General features: G+C 34.6%; 1 pseudogene; it reads right to left on the reverse strand.

Annotated features, from left to right (window-relative positions):
• Nucleotides 1–483: 483 nt before the first annotated feature.
• Nucleotides 484–17709, reverse strand: LOC103558189 (prothymosin alpha-like; annotated as a pseudogene).
• Between the last annotated feature and the right edge of the window lie 1675 nt (nucleotides 17710–19384).

Genomic DNA, 19384 nt, shown 5'->3' on the forward strand with positions numbered 1-19384 from the left:
TCTCTTGGGTATATACTTAGGAGTAAAATTCTCGGTTCATATGATAACCTTATATTTAACCATTTGAGGAGCTGTCAAACTCTTTTCCATAACAGCTGCACCATTTTCATCCTTGTGAGCAATGTATGAATGTTCTGATTTCTCGCATCCTCACCAACAATCGTTATTTCTGTCTTTTTATTATAGCTATTCTAATAGCAGTGAGATGGTATCTCAGTGGTTTTGATTCACCTTTCCCTAACAGCTAATGATGTCAAGCATTCTTTCATGTGTGTATTGGTCATTTGTATATCTTCATCGGAGAACTGTCTATTCAGATACTTAGCCCATTTTTAATTTTTTGTCTTATTCTTATTGAGTTATAATAGCTCTTTATATAAAACAGATTCAAATCCCTTATCAGATATATAATTCACAGAATTTTTCTTCCATTCTGTAAGTTGTCATTTCACTTTGTTTTCTTCTTTTTTTTTTTTTTCAAAATAAAATTCCGGTTTATTGTTGGACAACATTGTTTCACACATACATCAAACAGGCCAAAAAAAATAAACAGCAACTTCATAGACAAAAAAAGGAAAAAAAGAAACCTTTTATCTTTGGCCTTTTTAACCATCTCATACAAACCAACTACTTACAGTACAGCTAAGTACATACACAAAAAAGTTACTGGAATGCTCGGAATAAGATTGTTTTTTTGTTGTTGTTTTTGCTTTTCTTTACAAGATTTTTTTTCTCCTTTGAGATTATAATGAACATGGTCACACCACAAGTAAAGTCAGAAGTAGGACAGAGGACGCTCCGAAGGCTGGTTTGGTCATCCGAGATCATTAAAAATGGCTGACCCCTAACAATACGTACAAAAATATAAAATGTAAATAAAAAATACAAACAAATTTTCCTTTTTAAAGTACTTCTAAGAAAAAAAGCAGGGTCTTAGAAGTTTTGGTTCTTTTTTTCTCCCCTGTTGCAAATTCACGTTGTGATTGTGGTTGGGTGGTGAAGAGCGTGTGTCATCCGCGGGTGGCACTGCCTGCGGTGGGCAGGCGGGCGGACTCTCTACTCGAAGGTGACCACGTTTAGATTCTGAGACCGGAAGTGGAGGGTGAATAGGTCACGGAGGCCTACTTTTTTTAAGTTTAACTTTTCCTTTTCTGCTGTCTAGTCATCCTAATCGGTCTTCTGCTTCTTGGTGTCAACATCGTCGTCCTCGTCATCTTCAGCTGCCCGTTTGCCCGTAGCTGCCTCAGCCTCCTCATCTTCATCTCCATCCTCTTCCTCACCATCGCCTTCCTCCTCCTCCTCTTCCCCCCACCTTCCTCCTCTTCTTCATCTACCTCGTTGTCAGCCTCCTGCTCCCCATTTTCCTCCTTAGCATTCCCATTATCCGTAGTGTTGTCTATTTATGCTTTCTCTTTTTTGCTTGATCCAGCTAGCAAGTATTTTCTTAGTATCTTTAAAGTGCTAAATGTTGGATTTATATATCATTTCAAATATTTTGTTTCTATTGCATTTATTTCAGCTTTTATGTTTATTAATTCTTTTATTTCTGATTTTTCTTTTTAATTTGATGACTTTTTCCTATATTTAAAAAAGTTTATATGCATTAATTATATTTTCATCTCTTTTTTATTTAATATTGAGGGTTTTTTAAGATAAGATGTTTTTCTCTAAATATCATCTCTCTTTCTCCAGGTTCCCTAATCCAAGGAAACCAAACTCGGAGAATCCACTACCTCCTCTGTTGCTCCATTGTGAGCTCCTGGCCTCTCTCCTGAATCTTTGTTATATTTTCCGACTACAGAGGAAGGAGCCCTATGTCAGTTCCCTCTTCAGATTCTCAGCAGAGCTTTCTGCTTTGCTTATGACCAGTCCCATGCAGGTTTCCCAGCTTTCTGCCTCAAAGGAGGCAAGTAGCTTAGAGCTGGAAGTGGAGGGAAAAACAAAATTTCAATTCTCTCTCTTTCCCATAGTTTCCAAACTGTTCTTAACGTAAACAAGGTATCCAGGATTAAGAATGCAGGTCGCAATTCATGTGTTGACTCTTTCACTGCATGCCTCAAGCATTATAGCTTGTTAATATATCCATCATCTAAATTTTTACTAGTTATTATATGCCTGCAATATTAAGTTTCAGAAATAGGTGTGGCTTTAGTGGTCCTTAAGAAAATTGGTTAGACATTCCATGATTTTGTCAGTATTTTAGGGTTTTCCTTTTTTACTTATTTTATTGTGAAATATAGCATATGAAAATGGAAGAATTGAAACATATATAAACATATTTAAGTTCAACAAAATCTGAATATATTAAACTCCAAATACAGTAATGACCATCTTCAGAATTACTTGATATTTAAATCAACAGTCATGGAATCCCTTACAACTGAATTCAGCCTAATGGTATTCAAGTTCAATATAACATCTTTTTGATTGAGATTCAAATTAAAGGAGACATAATTCGTACCAAAGTCAATTAGAAGCTTTGCAGAAACCAATTCACAACATGCTGTTCTATCAAAACAAACCCTTGCAGTCTCCCTGGCAATGTGCCAAAGAGTAATTTAGAATTAGTGCAATTGGGTACTTACTGTCTACTGTGTAAAGGACTTATCGGAGACTGAGGAACAGACAGTATATTTAAATCTCTCAAAGTGAACAACCAAGATTGTTTTTTCGTATTATGTTGCCACATCATAAAAGCAAAAGATATCTCAAAAGTTTCTGTTTTGAATTGTTAATTTTGTGTCTCTAGTGCTTACTGCTCTTTAATGTTTATTGTGGTAATTTATGTGGGTATAAGGCTTTTCAGTATAATGTCAATTATACAGAATTTAATACATTCCCAGTCAAATGAACACTAACAAAAATATGAAAAAAACAACCACAAACATTGATCCTGTTTGGAGGGACGTGTTGTGAATGCAGAAAGAGACAGCTGAGTTACAGCTTGTGTGCACACAGAAGTCTATGTGTCTTCAGGCTGGTGGACAGTCACAGGATACGGAAGAATGCAGACCTATTAATAAAATATTTACCTTAGTATGAAGAACCTTGATCCACTCGCAAGATAATCTTCTTTAAAAATTTATGGCTGACAAAAGGCACAGTGGCTCTTTTCATTTCCAGAGATATTGCTAAAAGAAAAATCTCTAGTCTGTAGGATAGCCAGTAGACCACTATTTGTTCATGGAGAACAAACCACCACTAAAATGGCTAGTTAGTACTGAAAATGTAATGTATCATCTTTAACATTACACCTGCATTTTGGCAGACTAGAAGTAAAATAAGAATACCAATAATGAATGTGTTTACTAACTTACTGACAAGGAAAACTAAATGAAGCATAAATATTAAAGGAGAAAGGATCTTTATAAACCTGATAAATAGAGATTAATCTTTCTAGTAAAGTTTTTAGTTAATAGTGATAGAGATGTCTGAAATTTCAATTTGCAAAATCTGGAGAATGCAAATCATGAAAGCTCATCAGACGGTGTGAATCTCAATCTGTGTTTTGAGAGCATATCTTGTGTGAGAAACTCTTAAGAAGAGGTTGAGTAGGTAAATGAGCTTGTGAATCAAACTTCCTGCCCACTCTCCGTGATATGCATTTGTATACTATAGACTTAAAAAGGCTTACAGGAAAAAAATCTATTTAACTTTCCATCAATCAGTTTACATTTGATAGAGCTGATGTCATGTAGGACAAACTTTTGGAAATAAAATTCTATAGCTCTATTGCTTTTGATGTTTTGATTTTATATCTTGAAAGAGATGCTGAAAACACAAATATTTAACCATGAAATGGTAAATTGAGGATAAAGAACATGAAAGAATCCATCTTGCATGGTAAAATCTATGTTATACATATCTTTTTATATCAAATTATTTAACCCAACCTCTCCATATTTCATGAAGAGTCAGTTGTTTTATTTTAGAAGCTTCTAAAGCAGTTTGTATATACCTTTATTATAATGGGTAGCACAACTTTATTTAATGGTTTAATATGAAAAATGACATGGTAAGATTTTGAATTACACACAAACACACTTAACTGTTTAAAATTTATATCCATAGACTCATCAAACAGGTTAACTAATACAATTTATCATGATGATATTTAACAAGTTCTCTGTCATACCTCACTGATTGCATTCTCTTCTATTCCTCTTTTAGATTTAATCACACAATGAACTTTGCTTCATCTTTCACTGGACATTTTTAAAGGAGATTTACCTCTTATATATTTTTCCCTGAATAATATATTGCATATTTTCATAACCTTGTTGAGATCTAATTTACATATCATGAAATTTACCGATTTTAGGTATACATTTCAATGAGTATTAGGAGATTTATGGAGTTATGCAACCGCCTCCAAATCCAGTTTTGGTGGATCCTTTCCTCCCCCCAAATTTCTCTCTTTATTATTTATAATAAATTCCTGCATCTACCTCTAGTTCCAAACAACCACTAATCTGCTTCTGCCTCCAGAGTTTTTGCCTTTTCTTTACATTTCAATATATGCTCTCTTGTATGTGGCTTCTTTATCATAGTATGTTTTTGATGTTTATCCATCGTTTTGCATGACGCCATGGTTCATTCCTTTTTGATGCTTGGTATTTTGCCATCATTTAGATATACTGGATTTTTTCTCCATCAACCAGTTGATAGATACATATCCTCAGTTTCTGCCTAATATGACTAATGTTATTTATGAACGTTCATGCACAGCCTTTGTGTGAATATGTTTTTATTTCTCTTGGTTAGAAACCTAAAATTTGAATTACTGATTAGTATAGTAAGTGTATTTTAAGTTTTTAACAACTGCCAAATCATTTCCCAATGTAACTAGCATTTCAATCCTGACTACAATGTGTAAGAGTTGTAACTTCTCCATCTCCTCACCAATATGTGATATTTGTCAGTGTTTTACATTTTAGCCATTTTAGCTTATATTTAATGGTTTCTCATTGTAATGTTAATTTCTATTTCTATAATGAATGATCTTTAGCATCTTTTTATATACTTATTTGCTGTTTGTATATCTTTGGTGAAGAGTCTACTCACACATTTTGTCTTACATTTTTTTGGTTTATTTATAATTAAATTGTAAGAATTCTTCTTATATTTTAGATTAAAGTCCTCTGTGAGATATATGCTCTGCAAATATTTTTCCAGTCTGCTACTTCTCTTTTTATTTTCTTAATTGTACCTTTTTAAATGCAAAAGTTTTTAATTTTGTGAAGTCTAACATCAATCTTATTTCATTGATTGTGTTTTCAGCGTTATATCTAACAAATCTTTTCCTAACCTAAGGTCACAAAGACTTTCTGCTGTGAGTTCTTCCAGGGGCTTTCTGGTTTTAGTGGATATATTTAGGAATGCAGTCCATTTTAACTTAATTTTTGTATATGGTATCAAATAAGATTGGTTTTCTTGCTTATGGATAACCAATGGTTCTGACATCATCATCTTTTAAAAGTGAGTTCGGAGTGGTTTCAGGATACAAGATCAATACTCTACAACCACGTTCATTTTTATACATTAACATCAAACATGTGAAAACCAAAATTAAGAACAACACTATGGATGATTCCCAACTTACGATGTTTTGCCGTAAGATTTTTCATCCTTACCATGGTGCAAAAGAAACATGCATTCAGTAGAAACCATACTTCATGTTTGAATTTCTGTCGTTTCCCAGCCTGATGACATGTGGTGCGATGCTCTCTCACCATGCCGGGCAGCACAGTGAGCTGCAGCCCCCGGTCCACCACACAGTCACGAAGGTAAACAACGGTACACTTACAACCATTCTGTATCCAGCCAGCCGCTCTGTTTTTCACTTTCAGTACATGACATATTCAACAATTTATAAAATAGGCTTTGTGTTAGATGATTTTGCCCAATTCTCTGCTAATGCAAGTGTTCTGAGCACATTTAAGGTAGGTTAGGCTAAGCTATGATGTTCAGTAGGTTAGGTTCATTTTCATCTCCCGATATTTTCAATTTATGATGGGTTCATGTAAGTCAAGAAAGGGCTGTATTTATAATTGATCCAGAGGAAATGAAGTACTTAGATATAATCTAACAAAACACGTGCAGAATATATATTCTGAAAATGATGAATTATATCAAAGGCAACCTAAATAAATGGAGAGACATGCAGTGTGCATGGTTTGGAAGACAACATAATAAAGATCTCATTTGAGACATCTTGCATCTCATGAGAATATCTTTCATAAAGATTTTGTGACAAATACATAATTTCTTTATTTGGCTATTTATAGTACTGAAGTTTAGCAAAAATTGAGAGCATATGCAGTATGTTTTTATTATGCATCTCTATTTATGCAGAAATGAGTCTTCTTACTCAAAATATATCTTGGTGATCTGTGCAACTCTCTTTTTTTCTTGCAGTTTCCTCTAAAATGAAAGCTCAGAAGCTAAATAATTCAAGTGTATTTCAGCATTAGAGACTTTATGACACAATTTCTTCCATTTCTGTCATCACCTTACTTTTTTCAATGCTATCATATCTGGAAGAACAAAAATGATCTTACAACTTTAGTTATCATGATTCTAGCATGGAAGTGGATCAAATTAGAATCAGTGAATAGGATGCTTACTATCAAAAGATCATGCGTGAACCTACTATGCAGAGGAAGAGAAATGAATACTGGTAAGAAACTTATGTCGAAAAGTAATAAAGGCTTAATTTTGAATCAAAGTGAGTAAAAAAAAAAATGCAAACACAGGGGGAGATGATTTCAGTAGCCAAGTGTCAATTTAGAAAGTATGTGTGTGGTGAGGCTATGGCATTAGAAAGTATCAAAGAAAGTTAGTTGAGTGGTCAGAAAATCAAGTTCACGGACCTCAAACATTTATTTAATGAGACTATTCCCTTTATGGACAAGTCATTGACTGTTTTCCAAGAGAGGCTAGTCCTTCAAAAAGGCTCAATATGGTCAAGGTGTCAGTTCACCCCAATTTGATCTATGCAATTCAAGGCAATCCCAATCAAAATTCTAATAAATTATTTTGAGGATATTTACAAACTGATTCCAAAATTTATATCAAAGAGCAAAAGACCCAGAAAAGCCAATATAATAATGAAGAAGAACAAAGTTGGATGACTGACACTACCCAACTTCAAGACTTACTACATAGCTACAGTAATAAGAGAGTGTGGTATTGGCAAAAGAACAGATAGATAGATAATGGAATAGACTAGGGAGGACAGAAAAGGACTCACATAAATATAGTCAACTTATCTTTGACAAAAGAGAAAAATCAATTCAATGGATAAAATATAGTATTCTCAACTAAATGGTGCTAAAACAATTGGATATCCACATACAAAAAGAAGAAAAATATCTGGACACAGACCTTATACCTTTCACAATTACAGATCTAAATGTAAAACACAAACTATAAAACTTCTAGAAGGCAGCATAGAAGAAAATTTAGGTGGCTTTGAGTTTGGTGATGAGCTTTTAGATACAAAGCTAAAGGCATGATCCATACAAGAAAAAATTGATAACGTAGATTTCACTAAAATTAAAGACATCTGCTCTTTAAAAACATTGGTAGGAGTGAAAAGACAAGATACAGCCTAAAGGAAAATATTTGCAAAACACATATGATAAAGGATTTGTATCTAAAATATACAAAGAACTCTCAAAACTCAACAATAGGAAAATAAAAATCCAACCTGAAAATGGGCAAAAGATCTGAACAGACACCTCACCAAAGAAGATATACTGATAGCAAACAAGCATATGAAAACACGATCAATGGAATATGTCATTAGGGAATTACAAATTAAAATGACAATGTGCTACCACTACGCACCTGTTAGAATAGCTAACCTCCAAAACACTGACAACCTTTGTGGCTGACAAGGATGTAGAGCCAGAAGAGCTCTCATTCATTGCTGATAGGAATGTGAAATGGTACCACCACTTTGGAAGACAGTCTGTCAGCTTTTACAAAGCTAGACATAAGCTTACCATGTGATTCAGCAATCATGCCCCTGGGTATTTATGCAAGTTTAAAACATATTTCCACACAAAAACCTGCATGTAAAGATTTATAGAAGCTTTAGTCATAATTTCCCAAAGTTAGAAGCAACCAGGATGTCCTTGAATAGATGAACTTTATAGATAGACTGCAGTACATCCGTACAATAGAGCAATATACAGCGATAAAAAGAAATGAGCTGTTAAGCCGTGAAAAGACATGCAGGATACTTAAATGCATATTGATAAGTGAAAGAAGCCAGTCTGAAAATACTACACACTCTGTGATTCCAACTATATGACCTTCTGGAAAAGGCAAAACTATTGAGAAAGTAAAAAGATAAATGGTTGTTAGCGGTTTGTGGAGAGGGAAGGAAAGATGAATAGGTGGAGTACAAGAGATTTTTAGGGCATTGAAACCATTTTGTGTGATATTGTAAGGATGGATACATGGCACTATGCATTTGGCAAAACCCATAAAACTGTACAACACAAAGGATTAACCCTAATGTAACTTACAGACTAAAGTTAATAATAATGTATCAGTATTGGTCCATTAATTTTAACAAATATACTACATTATGCAAGATGCTAAAAATGGGGAAACTGTGGGACGGGGAAAAGTTGTGTATGGGAACTCTACTCTCTAGTCAACATTTCTGTAAGCCTAAAACTGCCTCAAAAAAGAAACTATTGATTTTTTTTAAAAAAATGCACACACTGATTCAGGTAGAATTTAGGAGTGTATACATCTGGCATAAATTTAAAATGGTATGTTTTAATTAAAAATAGGGCCATCGCTATATATGCCAGTCTGAGATATTATACAAGAATTAAAATAGAGTAAATTAAATGAACTTCAAATTTTCATTTAACATAAATTAAACTTTTTTGACTACTGTTAAATACTCTAATATTGAGTTCCTAAACCACCTTATTATGACTTAGTAATGAATTCCAGAAGAATTAGAATTCCTGTTATAAAGTTCTGGTTAATAAAAAGTTGGATAAGCAATAGTTAAGAGTTCTTTGCAGATAGCAGATAAAAGTTTTGGCACTGAATGTTTTTAAACTTCCATTTGTTCTCTCAATTTAGATTTGTGCTATGGGATTGAACTTTAATATCTTTGACAAAATATAGAAAACATTTTCCCAGTGACATTAAAATTGTAAATAAACTTTGTCGACTATTTTCACCAGAGCATTCAACTAGGTGCTGAGGTTCCAGTGGTCCTGCTTATAAGGGGTTTTCAATCCTCAGATAACTCTAGAAATGAGGTAACGTGTGTGACTTGGCAAAGGGTTAATCCAGTTAGGATGTCTTATAGAATTCACTTCCTTCAAGTGTTGACCCAAATGTAACATTCTCAGTGAAGTATATCCTGATCCTTCTGTGAAAACTGTGGATCCCTCTAATCACAGCATTCTGATAGCCTTTACCCTACTCTGATTTCCTATAGCGTATTCCCCTACAAATGCACTTATAGAATGTATTGATTTTAAAAGAACAGAATCTGAGTGTGGGGGAGAAAGGGAGAGGTTACTGTAGGCAAGGACATTTTGTGAGGTGCCTTGAATAAACTAGTTGTTCCTTCTTGCATTTAGTTTAGTATGGTTTTTCTAGTAACTTGATGACGTTACCACAGATAAACTATGCTATAGGCAATATGCTCTAGACAATTACAGCAACAGGACTGGGTAACTGTAATATACACTTAGAATCATTTGAATAAAAAATAATTCTTTGAACCATCCAAAGGAAATCAGAAGATTTTTTAAAAACAGAATAAAACTTCTGGATTTATTATTTCTCTGTACTCTTCTTTTTACTTTGAAATTGTCAATTCTATAGTATTTTTTTAAATCCATCATTCTCTCTAAATTTCATTCTATCAAGGAAGATGAATGCAGTTTTTATGGCACAGCAAATTTCAAGCCCACAAAATGCTAGAGTAAATCATTAGAAGCAAGCAAAAGCAGTTCTAGGTGGAAACATTTTCACCCCTTATTTTTAGTCACTTGTGCAGTGGGTTTGGTCCTCAAGAACTTATGTAATTTTTCTCAGAACATTGATTATCTCTCATATTTGTATTTGTCAGAAAGCCCAAAGTATAAAAGACCTGCTTAATATGCAAAAGCCTTGCCATGTGGCAATGGAAAAGGGCTTTTCTGCGGAGCATCATTGAAACTGTGAAGGGGAGCAGTTCTGGATGTGATTACTGTAAAAGTTTTGGGATTGAGTTGGCCCACTGGTACTTGAGTGCCACAGACAGCGTTCCTCTAAGCTAGTCCTGCTAAACCGTATACTGGCCTATCTGTTCTCTCAATTGGAAAGGTCACCATGGAGATAATCTTTGAAATAAATAAATAAAAGGAGAAACTGTTCTTCTCATCTCCATCTGGCTATAAAAGGTTCAACCTTGTGTAACGGTCAAGAAGGATTAGCCTTGTCCAGTAGGTGAGGCTGCTGAAACTATGGACCACTGAACTGGAAATCTTATATTGGGAGCATTATTGTCTTCATTCCAAGGCTTTGGACCAAATCAAGAGGTCAGTGTTTTGACCTGAAATAACTCATTTTTTAATTTCTAAGTGCAACAGAAAATTAACATTCCCACATATGCTTCATACTGCTGACGTACGATTTATCTCCTCTAGGATGTCTCTCATAGAACACTTAACAAATTAACCTATGAACTCCAGCAGCAGCCACATACAGATTTATGTGAGCTTACAATTTTTTAAAGAAGAACAACAAATAATGTTAGGTATCAGTTTGTGGATAGGTTCATGTTTCCTTTGAAGGAAAAACAATCTCTTCTTTCTCCGGTTCTTAATATCCTTCTGTCCAAAAACCCACCCCCAATCTAGCTTAATAGTAACTTATTTTGTAAGTAAATTTACATAGTAAAGATCAGATTTTATTTATTTATTTATCTTTTTGCTGAGGAAGATTCGCCCTGAGCTAACATCTGTGCCAATCTTCCTCCACTTTATATCTGGGACACTGCCAAAGCATGGCTGATGAGTAGTGTAGGTCTGCACCTGGAGACTGGGTCCCCAAAGCAGAGTGCACTAAACATAACCACTAGGCTACAGGGCCGACCCCAAGACCAAGTTTTTTTAAATCTCAAAGTCAAAAGAGCATACCTATAAGTATTATTAATGGGAAAGAACTAGAATCCAGGTTCTCTCATTAGTTAATTATATGTCCTTGGTCAAGTCACATAATTTCAAAGAGCTTTAATTTTTTCATTAGAAAAAATGAGAGCAATAGTAAAAAATCCCATTGATCTACCTATATCACAATTATTTTGTGAAGACGAATCAGAGAGTGCTCTGTAAATACTCAAACACAGCACAAATTTGTCATTGTTATTAATACCTGTTTGCATTGTGACAGAGAAAAGGAGTATATTAGCAGCCCATAATGAAGTGAACTGTAACATATTTCAGAGAGGGTGTGCCATTGACTCTAAGTGTCTCAGCAGAATCATAGTCATGAGTAGCTGTGGCTGGGGCCCACTAAAGCATTTGATTTTGATTAATTTTCTTTTAATTTAATTTGCTTTTAATTTTTAAGAAAAATTTGCTAAAGGCATAGTGCATAAATTCTTCCATTAAACATTTCAGATTTATTATCAAATGTGCATAATTTAGGATAATATTTGAGCTCCTTTTTAGTAATTATTTAAAAAGTATAGAACTCTAAAAATGTTTTTCCAGTCTTTGATAAAATAATCTCCTTTAAAAAATAATTTGATTGGGGTAGGACAAGTGGCGTAGTGGTTAAGTTCATGTGCTCCACTTCAGTGGCCCGAGGTTTGCCATTTCAGATCCTGGACACAGACCTACACACCACTCATCAAGCCATGCTGAGGTGGCATCCCACATACATGAACCAGACGGATGTACAACTATGATATACAGCTATGTACTGGGGCTTTGAGGAAAAACAAAAAGAGGAATATTGGCAACAGATGTTAGCTCAGGGCCAATCTTCCTCACTAAAAAACCATAAAAGCAAATAAGAAAAAAAAGCATACCTTTAGAAAATAATAATAATTTGATGACTGTCAAGATGGTTCAGCTAATTACTCCTAAATATTTTGCAATCATCTATAAGTTAATTTCAGATTTCTAGTTTTCCACTGCTGTCATTCCACTGTATGTGAAGTAGACCGGTAGGCACAATATCCAGCGGCAATATTACCCAGGATATAGGTAAATATATGAGCTAGTTCACAGATGTTTCACATATTCATAAGTCTAATCTATTTCTATTTTCCACATATCCTAGTGTCTAATTGAAACATTTGAAATAGGCCATGCTATTTATATGTGTTTACTTTAGACCGCATAGGAGATACATTTATTTTTCCTGAAGGTTATTATAATAGAAAATGTTTCCTTCTCTGCTCTGTCCTAAACATTATCTCCTCTTTCTCTTTTTCAGAGTAATTCTCAGTGGTATAATATTATATTTCCCAGCTGCTCACTGGCAATAGATTCTCATTTAATGTTGGTGAAGATTCATGGACCATTTAATTATTCCATTTCCAAAGAAATTTTAATCTCCTTCTCAATTGTTTGCATCAAACCTTGCTCTTCACTTTCATTTTTTGTCTACTGAAGCTTGTTTACAGAGTCCTTAAATATCTGATCCCATAACTGATTTTTTTCTCAGTTTTATTCAAATGAAATACGTATACATAATATTATGCACCTACAATTATGATAAAATTTGAAATACCATTTAAAGTATTATTTTTATTCTGCCAGGGAAATGTTAATTCGCTGACACAATTTAAATGTGAAATGTCCTTTTTAATCAAAAATATTCCGAGGATAAATAATCATGAATTACAATGACAAGGCTTGAGACTTTAGTTCATGTAGCCATTGAAACTTACCAGGTTCTCATAAAAGTTCTCAGCAGTGTCTGCGGTGATAGGATACTTTCAAGTGCTTTGTGGTAATATTATTTCTATTTCTGTGAATGTGTACTAGGTGATGACTCCTCTTCTTAACTCTTTAATCCTCAGAGCTAAGGCAATAAGCAAACAACTTTCTTATACCCTTCCCAGCTCCAGTCTTGAATGAGGAAAACCCATAGCTAGAGTTTCTCAGACTCAGAATGCTGTTTCTCAGACTCTCCTCTGCTAAACCAGAAATGCTTAAAGAAAGTGTCTAAGGAAGGGCATATGGGGCATCATGGCACTGTGAACAGTACCCCAAAACAAACAGGCCACAAACCTCTTTCTTTGGGTAGCATAGACAGCCCAGAGAGTTTCACTGAAGTAGAGTCAGAATGGACCCCAGAGCGGGTCAAGCCTGCAGAAGAGCAATGTTTGTTTCATACAGTAGTCTGCTTCAATATTCATCCAATTTGTATTGGAAATACTATGAAAGCAAAGCAATGCCAACCTTCCATCTGTATTTCAATTATATACTCTCAGGAATATTTTCATGATATAGGAGTGCAGTATCTTCTAAGATACTGGATCTCAAATGATGTGTTTCACAAGTATACAATTTGCTGGTATTCAAATAATATTTTAGTTACTTTGGACCAATTCAATGTGACTATGTTTGGAAATTACCCAAAATGCATGTGTACAGGATGTAGGTGTATCTTAAATGACCCCAATTTGTCAACTTAGGCATGAGACAGAATTCAATGAAACAGAAAGTTCAACTTAAATGAGGAGATACATTACGGAAGTAGGTGAAGTGTAAAACAATTTATTTGGACAAAATTTAAACTTTATTAAACTTTATGGCCAAAGAGTTGCAACAGAAGTGAAATTGAAATTACCTAGCATGGAAATGTTACAGCTGATAAAGAAGGGAAAATCAAAATTAATCAAGTATGTTCACCTGAAAGGATGCTGGGATCGTGGACATGCATCAGGGTATTTAATCATCTTCCCTCTAAGGAGGTTTTGTTTTCATTCTGGCACCAACTTTTGTGGTCTCAGTGTTTCTGATAATTTCCCTGTTTGTCCTAATGACTAAGCTGTTTTTAAAGCTGAATGACTAACAATATAACGTGCCAAATTTGTTGTTTGTGTCAGAAACTGGCTTTAAATTTCTTGAGCTCTCTAACACTAAACATGGTCAAAGGCAGTCCCTGGAGAATTTAGTGTCTTAAATTATGCATCGAGCTATTAGCAGACAAGAAATAAACAATTTTATGTCCTTGGAGGAAAACCAAGTAGGTACAGAGAACTCTGTTACAAAAAATAAGACACTCAGGAGGAAAAAAAAGGATGATGTAATATACAGCTCACAGATTTAAGAGAAGGAAAGTGTTAAACATGAATTAGCTGCAATTTTTCCAGAATTGATGATACACATGAAATTTCCTTTGTAGGAAACACAGTAAATCTTAAGTACAAGAAATAAATATAAATCCAACAATGGTTTACATCATAATGACAAGGAGAAAAAAGCTAAAAGCCTGAAATAAAAGGCAGATCAACCATAAAGTAAAGATAACAAGACGGTAGTGATTTCTTAAAAGCAACAATAGAAGGCAAAATATGAGGGAAGATGGGAATGTAAATAGTACAGACACTCTGGACAAAAGTATGCCAGTTTCTTGAAAAATTAAACGTGCACCTACCACATGATCTGGCAATTGCACTCTTGGGTGTTTATCCCAGTGAAATGAAAACTTATGTTCACCCAAAACCTTGTACACAAATGTTCAAAGCAGCTTTGTTTATAATAGCCAAAAACTGGAAACAGCCAAAATGTTCTTCCTAGGGTGACTAGTTAAACTGCACAACATCCACACCATTGGAATGCTACTCAGCTACGAAAAAGGAGCAAATCATTGATATACACAACAGCTGGGACAGATCTCAAGGAAAATATGTTGAGTAAAAAAAGTCAGTCTCAAAAGGTGATATGCTCTATGATTCCATGATATAAAACATTGTTGAAATGGCATAATTATCAAGATTGAGAGCCGTTAATAGAAATTAGTTAATTGCTGGGGTCAGAAGACTGTGATTATAAAACGGATTCTTGTCATGGAACTGTTCTGTGTTTTGACTGTGCTGACTGACATTAATTATATATGTGTTATAATTGCATAGAACAAATACACACACAAATGAGTGCATGTAAAATGGCAGATTCCTGAATAAGGTTGATGAGTTGTATCAATGTCAATTTCCTTCTGTGATATTGCATTATAATTATGCAAAATGTCACCATTGGGGGAAACTAGATGGAGGGCATACCAGGATCACTGTGTATTATTTTTTACAACAGGATGTAAATCTCAAAATAAAAGGCTTTTTAAAGTTACTCTAGAAATTGAAAATAGGGGCTGACCTGGTGGCACAGTGGTTAAGTTTGCACTCTCTGCTTCAGCAGTCTGGGGTTCACTGAGTCAGATCCCAGGTGTGGACCTACGCACCACTTGTCAAGCTATGCTGTGGTAGGCGTCCCACATATGAAGTAGGGGAAGATGGGCACGGATGTTAGCTCAGGGCCAATCTTCCTCAAAAAAAAAAAAAAGTGGAGGATTGGTGGTGGATGTTAGCTCAGGTCAGGGCTAATCTTCCTCAAAAAACAAACAAACAAATAAATGAATTGTAAATAAGAAAAGAGATAAAAAGGGAGAGGAAGATTAGCAGTCACAAATTCAAAGGGAATTGTCAGTTGCCATATTTAATTCTAAAATGCTGTTAGTTTGTAAGAGTACAATTGCAGATTTTTAGTGCTGAGAGAAAGTAAATATCAACCTAGAATTTTATGTTTACTTCTATTTTTTTATTTTTTATGTTTTTAGTTAGTGTTTTTTGTTTGTTTGTTTAAAGATTGGCCCTGAGCTAAGACCTGTTGCCAATCTTTTTTTTTTCTTCTTCTCCCCAAAGCCCCCAGTACACAGTCATATATTCTAGTTGTAGGTCCTTCTGGCTCTGCTATGTGGGGCACCACCTCAGCATGGCCTGATGAGCACTGCTAGGTCAGCCCTCAGGATGTGAACTGGTGAAACCCTGGGCCATTGAAGCAGAGGGCACAAACTTAACCACTCAGCCAGAGAGCCAGCTCCTATTTTTTTATGTTTAAAAAACAGTAATTAAAACTGAGTGTGTTTCTATCATATCTCAATGTTTTGATTGAATTGTTTGCCCCTAAAATTCATATATCAAAGCCCTAGCCCCCAGTGTGACTGTATTTGGAGACAGGGCCTTTACAGAGGTAACTGAGGTTAAATGAGGTCATAAGGGTGGGGCCCTAATCTCATAGGACTAGTGTCCTTGTAAGAAGATGGGGAGACACCAGAGAGTTCTCTCAGTTTCTCCACATGCACAAAGAGAAGAGGCCACGTGACGACACAACCAGAAGGGGTCTGTGTACAAGCCCAGAAGAGAGCTCTCATCAGACACCAACACTGATAGCACCTTAATCTTGGACTTGCCTCCTCCAGAGCTGTGAGAAAATAAATTTCTGTTGTGTAAGCCACTCAGTTTGTGGTATTCAGTTACAGCAACCCAAGCAGACTGATATACTAGCTAAAGAAACTTCTAAAAAATGCACTTAAGGAAGAAGAAAATCGAAATCAGGGGTGGAATGATGAGCAAAATCACAGTGATCGATTCCAGAGAAAATCCAAATAAATCCTGACTGCACTAAACAATATTAGAAACAAAGGTTTGAGAGATATATGAAACTGGAATGTGATTATTGAACAGTAATAATATATATACTTGAAGAAAATATTAAAATTAAAGTAAAGAAAAGATCTTCTAGTATTTGGAGGGAGAGCAGAGATATTATTTTTGTCTTTAACTTAAGAAAATATGTTACTATAAAAGCTTACCAGTAGCACATAATTTATAAAACAGTGCAAATGAAAGATTGTATTTAAATGCATGTAAACAATTCAAAAGAAATCAAGAAAAAAAGAAAGGATAGTTTTGTTTTAGGAGTCTTTATATAGTCTGGATACAAAGTATTTGTCAGGTATATATTTGCTATATATCTATTTCTAGTGTATTCCTAATGGTGACTTTGAAAGAACGGAAATTTTTATGTTGAACAAGTATAATTAATTACATTGTTTTTTATAATTAGTGCTTTTTTTATCTCGAAATCTTTGACTCAACAAGCTTGCCAAGACACCCTGTTGTGTTTTATTCTAAAATAGTTATTAAGCTTTTTAATGCTTATTAAGATTTTCATCCCTAAGGGGAATAGAAAAGAGTCTGGGAAGATTGAACAGTGTCTGCTGCTTTCCTACTCCGGTCAGTACTTGGAGGCGGCTGGGGATGGGCAGTGGCAGACTATTTCCAGACCTCTCCCTTCTCCCTGTGAGAGCCTGTTGGTGCTCAAGAGGATGCAGACTCCCTATGTCTACACAGCCCCTCCCTCCAGGGCTTCCTACTCTCATTCTAGCCGACACTTGCTTTGAGCAATTTGTTACACAATTGTAGGTGAAACTCTTACCAGTTATAAAGCGTTCAGCAGCATCTCCTCATAGGTAAACAAATGCTTGGGTCCACTGTCTCCCTAATGGCTCTTTTCTCTCACCAGATTTCCAGTTTGTTGTTTCCCCTGTGAACTTAGTTCTCTCATGAGTTCAAGAAAAGTCATTACTTTGCAGTTTTCCCAGTATTTTTCCTACCGTAAAGATGAAGGTCATGTTCCTTCCAGCTCTCGAAATCTCCATGTTGAACCTGCTCCTTGCTCATTTTTTATATTATTATTTATTAAATATTGTATTCACAGATATTTTATATTCAGTCATTGTAATTTCTGTTTCTAAGTGGCTTAGGCATATGCTGTTGATTCTTGCTTATGGTATCTTGTTATCTTTTTATGTTCATATTTTATCGATATTATACCAATAATCAGTTGGGAGTGATCTTTCACAAAGAGAACAGTTTTGCTTATGGCATGAGCTAGCAAACCTCTTCAGACCACTTCCAGTCTTATAACAACGTTCTGAAGTTCAGCTTTCTCATCTTGTGTGAGCCCAGTATTAGGTCTCAAACTCAGAATTAAAACATTTTGTCCTCAGGGAAACTCCAACTTTTCTTACTTATGAGGCTTTTTTTTTTGGAAGGGTCTTTAGCTGTTTTCTTTATTTCTTGTGAATCTAGTGACATACTTTAAATATGTTTCATTGAAACCTAGTTCTAGTGTACTGAACTATATAAAATTGTTGGCATTCCACCACTGAGCTACAAAAATGGTATTTGTGCATGGTTCAACTTTATATTTTTAGTAATAGTTTCCTCCAGAATAACTCTTCCACTATATTGCTAGAAAACTATATTGTTCTTCTTGCCTTTTTGTATGTCTAAAATAATTCATGGTAGCACAGGATATTTTAAAGAATAATAAATTTGAATGATTATAGGAATTCTAAGTAATCTGACCTTGGTAAGCACTGCATGCAATTCAGAATATTTATAATATATTTAGAGTGAAATAATCAATTCATTTTTATGGGAATTTATTTATAAGAAGAAAATTTATAAAAGCAAGATGAGGCCATATTTTGAAAGCCTTAACATGCTAGTTTAACATCTTTGATTATAGGATGTAAGCAAATTAGGGTCACCAAAGGATTAGGAATGAGGAAGAATCTTGATTAAAAATGACATATTAATACAATTCATTTGACACCAGGGTAGAGACAGGACCTGAAGACAGAAGCTGAAGTTTGGAGAGATGCCATTACGCTTTTGTAATATTTTGTGCATGAGGTGATGAGAATTAAAATCATAAAAAAAGCAATAAGAGTGAAAAAGAGTGTGTTAGAAATGCCAGGCTTTCACATTTAACTGGCTGGAAAGGGAAGAGTGGACAAATTAAGCTGTGTGATACTAAGGTGAATCTCCCCAGAGAAGGAGGAAATATTTTATAAATAAAAAGGAAAGACAGAATAGAAAATCATTTAAATTATGCTGATTTTCAGGCATCTGGCAAACATGATTTCAATTTAAAGGAAAATAATTCTTTTCTGACATCAAACAAGTAACATATATAAACTGAGTTTAAATATAAATACCAAAATCGTCTAAAGAATAAGATAGGTAAAATTAGAAGGAGAATCATAGTCATTTTTGGACTAGAAGTTGTTTAGAGATAAAGCTACAGATAAAATTATTTTCTTGTTTCAGTTTTAGCCAGAGAAAGCTCTACATACCAAAGATTTTTGTTCAGTTTTATTTGTTTTATATAAGTGTGGAAATTTGACATGTAGCTGTTGGCGCCCACAGGAAGGTTAGCAGCCTCCTTTATACAAGGAGAATCCATCGTACTTGTGGAATGAGCATCAAGAAACATATCCATATTAAGAATTTAAGTAATGTTAGTATGATACATTCTTGGCTGAG

This window comes from Equus przewalskii, chromosome 32, assembly GCF_037783145.1.
Source record: "Equus przewalskii isolate Varuska chromosome 32, EquPr2, whole genome shotgun sequence".
NCBI lineage: Eukaryota > Metazoa > Chordata > Mammalia > Perissodactyla > Equidae > Equus > Equus przewalskii.